The sequence below is a fragment of the Sycon ciliatum genome, chromosome 8 (genome assembly GCF_964019385.1).
Source record: "Sycon ciliatum chromosome 8, ocSycCili1.1, whole genome shotgun sequence".
Classification (NCBI taxonomy): domain Eukaryota; kingdom Metazoa; phylum Porifera; class Calcarea; order Leucosolenida; family Sycettidae; genus Sycon; species Sycon ciliatum.
In genome coordinates, this window is record NC_088650.1 from 25211086 (window position 1) to 25219209 (window position 8124).

Here is an 8124-nt window from a genome sequence, read left to right on the forward strand (position 1 = left end):
GTCCCCGGCCCCGTGGAGGTCGGATGCTACAGTACAGCATTGTGATGTATAACACGCACTCATCTCTCCCCCCCCCCCCTTCCTCCCTCCCAAAACGGCAAAAGGCGAAAAAGGGTGAGCACTGGTGAGAACGGTGCAAAATGCCGAATCCACCACTATCGCGCTTCGAGGCCACGGATGAATGGTTTGGTTGAGAGCCTTGATATGAGCAAGAGTACATAACCCCCTATTTAGGTTATGTACTCTTGATATGAGGTAGGCAACAAGATAATACATGTGCTAGAAGTGTACATGATTGTAAACATCGACACGGACAACAAGAGGCAGTAACAGAACAAAACATGAAGAGGAATAGCAGGCATGCCAAGCTCTTTCTCATTGTGTTACCGTCAGATGTACTGGAACATGATTGTACTGCACTTACTTGGTTCCTGGCTTAGACTGGAATAATCCACCCAAGTACAATACACGGGCAGTCCATCAATGATCAATGGTCAGCATTACGCTTATCGAGAGTCCAAAAGGATTTTCCTTTCCCGTTGAGCAGATCCAGCGGCCAAGCTTAAATGCCCGACTGATGACATCATTATTATTAAAGCAGTACAGTGTACAATATACCTCCACTTTCTACATACTAACAGACTACAACTGTAGGAGTACTTCCATGACTCTAGCCTCTACAGGTAGGTGCAAAGGAATTTTTCTCCGAACCAAAGCAAGCAGAATCATCTCAAAGAAACGCGTCCAGCGGGAAATAGCTTCAGTCAGAACTGAGCCAAAAACAATCTAAAAACAATCGGATTGACTTTGATTGTCCTCAGAGGCACAGTGAAACACAGCCCTACCATTATCCACGTAATAATAATGCTTGCGAGGTGGCCCGTGGGGGTACATAATCTCGCGTCTGATATTTTTCACACCGATAACACAGCATTCATACTTTGCTTGCACGATAATACTTGCACGACTATCGCCTGCACTACATGTACAATGTCATGTAGCTTTGTTCACGAAAAACTGTACTTCATACGAGTCCGACACTGTATCACTATTGTAATAGGTAGCCGAGTGGTAGGCGCGGTGAAATTAACAATAATTACTTTTATTCTACTTTCAGGTACACACCTGAGATATAATCGTTCGTGAAAGAAGAAGCGGCAAAATAACTGACTTTCTCTCCGGTGCTCACCTAGAGGCTGAATCCTTATTCTTCGAGTTAGCTTTTATTGCTATCCAATCTAATCTAATCTTCTCTTCATCAAAACAGAAATGCGCAGCCGCTTTTATGCAGCAGACGACGTTTTTTTTTTTTTTTTTTTTTTTTACTATTGAACACTCACTGCGTGATGAACTAAAATGAGGAGAAGAACTCGACACAATGGTACATATCCAGCAGGACGGAGTGGGTGGGACCTGTGAAGCTCAGCCGACCAAGGGTCTCGGCATCACAGCTGCACATGTGCACCAAAGGAAACAAAATGGGGAGTGGAAGGGCGGGGAGGGGAGCAGGAGAGCAAGAACTCTAAGGGTAGGAAAGAGAGGAGGGGTAGGAAACCAGGAAACTTGTTATTCCAAGATATGAGTGCAAAAAGTACGCAAACAAGTACAAATATAGCAGTATCAAGATCATGATGCTGAGGCGAAAGTAGAGGCTGATTGCCGTGCAGATTTGACGAAAGATTAGAGTTAGAATGGAGGAGAGTTAGAGAGAGATAAAGACAGATGGATTGGGAGTTTGATGAGAAGGGAGTGCTCCGAGAACATGAACAGGGTCGTACTGGCAGTAGCCTAGGGGGCGATGTCCGTGGCCAATGACCAACCCGACCGTTTCAGGTAGCGGTAGGTCTGAACCTTGAACTGCTGCATCCCTTTGGCAGACGGTGCATCGCAGAGGAGAGTGGCTGGCAGTTCATTCCAGGCCTCGATGAGGCACTCCGGGAAAGAGCGCAGCGCAACATTGCACGATCTGGCAGGTAGGGCTGTCTGGAGTTGAAGCTCGTGCGCAAGATTGGCTGCCGAGCGGCGACGTGTGGCAGGCGCGATGGCGGGTGCGATGGCTCTGGCTGGGCGTGTCGCTGCAAGAGCTGGCGGGCTTGCGATGTAATGGAGCTTGTACAGAGTTGTGAGGCCGGCCACACGGCGCCGCAGGGACAGAGTGTCCATTGCAGCCCCTGTCCCAATCAGGGTGAGGGCACGATGCTGGACTCGGTCCAGCTGTGAGAGATGGGTAGCCGCAGCTCCCATCCATACAAGTGGACAGTACTCCATTAGAGGCCGAATGAACCCCCGGTATGCTGTGGCCCGGCCCGGTGGGTCCAGGACGTGGCACGCCTTCCGGAAGAAACCAATTCGCTGTGTGGCACGCACTGCAGTTCCTCGAAGGTGCTCTGAGTATGTTAGATGGGCATCAAACGTCACTCCAAGGAGCTTCAGCCGCGAGCATTCTGGGACCGCTAAGCCGTTGAACATGATGGGTGGTGTCTCCCAGGGTCTGCGGTGGCGGGACACAGTCATGGCCTGTGATTTCGTTGGCTCAAAAGTGACGCGCCACTGAGCACCCCATTCAGCAAGTGCATCCACACCAGCTTGGAGGTTGCGGCACACTTCTGTCACAGCATGTGGCGTTGGGATGTGGGCATAAAGCGTGGTGTCATCTGCGTAAACAGCCGGAGTGATCCCTTCCGGTAGGACGTCGCAGGCGTCATTCACGTACAGCAAAAACAGTGTGGGCCCAAGGATGCTCCCTTGTGGGACCCCAGCATCAATCTTGTATGGTTCTGAAGATGCTCCGCCGACTACTGCCTGCAACTTCCTGTCATACAGGTAGTCAGACAGCCAGTTGAGGAGGGGACCAGTGATGCCATATGATGCAGCCTTGTGGAGCACGCCTCGGTGTGAAACTTTGTCGAATGCTCCTGCTATGTCGACAGCCAGCACGCGGACTGCGCCACCACGGTTGACTTCGGAGACCCAGGAGTGGTTGAGAGACGTGAGAAGGTCAGATGTGCTGAGCCCCTGCCGGAATCCGTACTGGTGGATGGACAGAGCCTTTTCATGCTCAAGATGATTCATTATGGCAGTGTTGACAATCTTCTCCATGACTTTGGAGACAACAGATAACAAGGACACAGGTCGGTAGTTCTTAACAGCAGAATGAGATTGCTTCTTGTGTATCGGGACCACACGGGCTACTTTCCAGAGAGAGGGCTGGACATGACACCGAAAACAGAGTGAGAACAGCTTGGCAAGTGGTGCAGCCAAAACTTTTGAGCACTGCTTCAGAACTCTGGCAGGGATGCCATCGGGTCCAGTAGCCTTGGTTGGATCCAGCTGGCGGAGCTGGCGCTGGACTGTCGCTTCCCGAAACCGGACAGTTGTCAGGGCAGATGTACACCTAGGAGGAAGGTCAGGAAGGTCGGAGTGCTGTAGATCTTGATCACCCAGACTGCATTTGCTCGCAAAGAATTCTCCAAAGCAAGTAGCCTTTTCCTGGTTGGTGACATATTCTCTACCCTGGGCATTGCGTAGGACAGGGATAGACGAGCTGCGGCCAGAGCCTGCAGCTTGCTTCAGGAGTGACCACCATTGCTTGTTTCGCAGTGATCCATGTTTGAGCCGATCTCGGATGCGGGCAGATTCTGCCTGCTTTGCGAGACGAAGGCAATTGGCAGAGGCTCGGACTTTGGCATTGTAGTCAATGAGTTGCTGGTGGCAGGTGGGGTGTCTCCTGAGACGGTTCCATGCATTCTTCTTTGCCTGGGTAGCGGCTGAGCATTCCGGCGTCCACCAGGATGGATCTGTTGGTTTCGTCGAAAGTTCTTTGTGTGGAATGAAGCGATTCATGCCTTCCATGACAACAGCGGTTACTGATCTGCACGACGCCTCGGGGTCTTCTGATATATCCCAGTTTGCTGTTGAGTAGAAGTGCCGAAGCCGGCCCCAGTCTGCCTGAGCATACCTCCAAACGCGCCGTTTAGTCGGTGGTTCGCGGAGTGGGGTGGCATCAAAAGTGGCCACAACGGTGGCATGGTCTGATGCTCCAATGGGGTCCAGTACATTTACCACCACTGAGGTCTCCGAGAAGTCGCTGAGTATGAGGTCCAGGGTGTTCTCACCACGTGTCGGTTGAGTAACGTGCTGGTGGAGCCCGTGGAACGCAGAGAGTTCTTCCATGTATTCACCAGCCGGTGTAGTCTTCGTGCTGCATAGCCAGCTTTCATTATGAACATTTAAATCCCCGGCTATCACGACGCTGTTCCCGAGGGATCGAGCTTGATCCATGACTGAGTCAAGATACTCAAGCAGAGAGACATCTTGTCCAGGGCACGACCCGGGTCGGTACACTGCACATACAACTACTTTCTGGCCATTGTCCAGGTGCAGGCGAAGCCAGATGACCTCATGGCCATGGCAGTTGATGTCACTCAGGTGGTCAAAGGAGAGGGAGTCCCGGACCCAGACCGCAACTCCGCCACCTTGAGCAGATCGGTCAAGTCGGAGGGGTGGGTGGAAGCCCGGCATGGAGGAGTCAGATAGTGAGGCTTTCTCCGGGGTGAGTTTAGTCTCTGTTACGATGGCGATGTCAGATCTGCTCCGTGCAACAGCATGCTGGAAGGCTCCAAACTTTGACAGCAGCCCAAAAGCATTTGTCAGCAGGAGCTTCATTACTGGGTATGTCCTTGCGAAGCTGGTGTTCATTGGTGTTTGTGTGACTGAATCGCTCCAGCTGAGGCAGCCTCTTCCTCACTGTCCCTATCGCCTCTGCTGCCCACGTTGCCGGCGCCAGCTGCACCAGATGAGCTGTCACCCTGCGGCCGTTTGCGGTGTCGCCAGGCTCGAGCGTAAAGCGGTCGTGGCCAGAAGTTCGCAGCAGTGACTGTTTCTAATCCAGTGGCGTCGAGCGTCAATCGGGCTGAGACTTTCCCGTCTTCCGTGGTGTGCATGCTGCACTCATGGACTTTGACGGATTTGGCCACGGCCACAGATCGCTGCTGAGTGAACTCTGTCACTCGTTCCTCTGTGCAATCCGCGTGCAGATTTCCCACATACACGACTGCCTTCCTTGTTTGGTGGGGTTCTTTGGATACTAGTTTCCACGATTCATCAGCGATTGGGTCGAACGATGTTTTCTGGGGCTTGACTGGAGGGCGCCCAACAGTCTGAAAACTTTCGTCTTCCTCGCTCGAGATCTCACGATCACTGCCAGTGTCATCCACGTGTACGCGTTTGAAAGCGCTACGGTGTTCTCCTGCTGCTGCACCAGTGCACTTGGTGACCTGGTCTCTTCGCGTACGGCTACGAGATCCCTTCCGCCTCGTCGTACTCTGCATCTGGGGCTGTTGTTCAGCCGGAGGAGAGGTTACACTTGCCGTTGCAATGGCGGACTCCTTCATGGCGACAACCTCCTCTTTCAGTCCTGTTATCTGCATGACCAGTTCGTCAATCCTGTTTTTGAGACGGACCTCCCGGTTTGCAGATTCCGACACGAGCGCTGACAGCGTCTTGACCATTTCAAAGACGGACGATTCAATTTCAGGGATGGAGCTCAAAAGTTTTATTTCCGATTCCGTCAGGCTGCGAGTGGCAGTTCTGGCCGGCATAGCTACCTGTGTCTACCTACTAGTACTACCTAGACTATCTACTACTCACCACTCGAACTCTTCTCTTCTACCCTGTAACTACCTCCAGACCGGCCTGGTGCCGGCTGGGCTGATAAATCGCACGAAAAACTACGGAGCTCGAAAAAGTCTTCACAACGTACGCTTACATACGGAGATACACTAAATATACATCAGGCAAGCTCCGTATTAGTTCCGTACTGCTTCCGTATTGGTCGGGCAGGGATACTACACCCTCCCTTCCTACAGATTATCACGCCCTCGTGGTTTTCAAAAAATTAGTGAAGAGTTACGAACACAGCGTCAACCGGAAGATGGCAAATTATATCGGAAATGATAATGTTTAGAGTAGACAGAAGAAATGAACTGATAACAAAGCATAAAGTAGAAGCACACCAGGTTCACACGATCTCACGGGGTCAAAAGGGGAAAGAACTGTCCTCCAAATAGGACCTGAAAATCCACAGCACTCTTGCTGCACAACGCTGGCACAACCCGCCAGGAACATCGGAGTTCAAAAACCGAACTGAATACACTATAACTATAAGGGGCGTTGTCACACACATTGTCCCACATTAGCTGGGTAAACCGTGGCTCACCATGATCAGACGCCTACCAAACTAAACTGGATTCACACACTCGCATAAAGGAAGACTGAAGAGAACAGGGAGACTGAAGGAAGACAGGAAAGAAAATGCCATACCTGGAATCAGCGTTAGTAACCACGGCGGCGGCTGGAGCTACGGCGGAGAGCAAGCCAGGTGTTATCTTCATCTTGGTTGAGCCGGTCACTCAGAGCGGCTAGCTCGGCGTCAGACAAATAACCTCCCTCCTCGTCTTGAATCATGGTCTTCATATTGTCGATAGCATCGCTTTGCGCGACGTAAAGAGTGATGGTCTAGCCAGGAAGAGTGTTGACGAAAATCTGCATCCCACCACGGAGACGAAGTACCAAGTGAATAGTGGACTCCTGCTGAACGTTGTAGTCACTCAGGGTTCGGCCGTCTGCCAACTGCGTGCCGGCGAAAATCAAACGCTGCTGGTCTTGGGGAATACCCTCCTTGTCTTGGTCAGCAGCCTGCATGTCGTCGTCCTCATCAGCTTCGCCATCACCACCGGTAGTATACATGTAGGTAGCGGGTCGCTTGGAATCGCCATCGGAGTCTCCAGTGAGTGCCATGCGGAGGGAAGGGTGATCCACGCTAGCACCCTGACTGTGCTGCAAGCTAATAAGCAGGGCCAGGCCCAGGAAGGCAAGAAACATGATTCTCATCTTGATTCGTCGCACGAAGCTGCGGGTTGAGCCATGGGGGTCTGGGGTCGAATCACGTTGTTTTATTTTACAAAAACACACCGCTGCCACCAATGTAATAGGTAGCCGAGTGGTAGGCGCGGTGAAATTAACAATAATTACTTTTATTCTACTTTCAGGTACACACCTGAGATATAATCGTTCGTGAAAGAAGAAGCGGCAAAATAACTGACTTTCTCTCCGGTGCTCACCTAGAGGCTGAATCCTTATTCTTCGAGTTAGCTTTTATTGCTATCCAATCTAATCTAATCTTCTCTTCATCAAAACAGAAATGCGCAGCCGCTTTTATGCAGCAGACGACGTACGCTTACATACGGAGATACACTAAATATACATCAGGCAAGCTCCGTATTAGTTCCGTACTGCTTCCGTATTGGTCGGGCAGGGATACTACACTATCAGTGTATTGTGCTACTTTCTTCACTGTCTGCGCTTTGCTGGCGAGGTGTTCGTGCCCACTCCTACCGTGATGACTACAGCGTTGCGTTGACCATCCTTGCACCATGTTCCCACCAAGGTGCCAATGGCCTTCACAAGGACACACTGGGTCATCTACCATGCATGTTAGCTAAGCAACCGGAATGCTGTGACGTCTATTGAGAAGGTTTTTCTTCAATTCTGCCACATGTACATGTACACAGTGCTAATTTGCTAAGTGTTTTGAATGCTGTCTACATTCACACAATAAAAACCTTCTTTGCAAGCAGAAACTGAACACAATGACGCTCAAGCTGTCAGGTAGGACATCAGCACATCGTTAGTTCGGTTCACTCGCAAGTAATAGTTTGTCGTCTCAGATTATTGAGGCTATTGAGGGATCACAGTGCGCCGATCACGCTGATCAGTGATCGCATCCAAATCACGTGACTAGCACATTACTATAGGATTTGTAATACTCTTATAATAGTAATCTTTATTTCAGGATCACCCAAAGGCTGACGCCTATCGGGGGGGATCTCCTGTTTGTGTATGTACAATGAACATTGGAGTTGGGAAAAGAGAACGGTGTTGTTACCTCTATCTGTGCGTGAGAATCGGCACTTACTCCATTTGTTCTCAATCTGTCATGCACTTGTTATCGCTAATCTACCCGCTGCTTACATGTATCACTTCTACACACAATTCCCTACATATCGCCGAAGTCGCACCAACCTCTTCTTCACTTCTACGTTGTTTAAAGTAATTATTGTATTT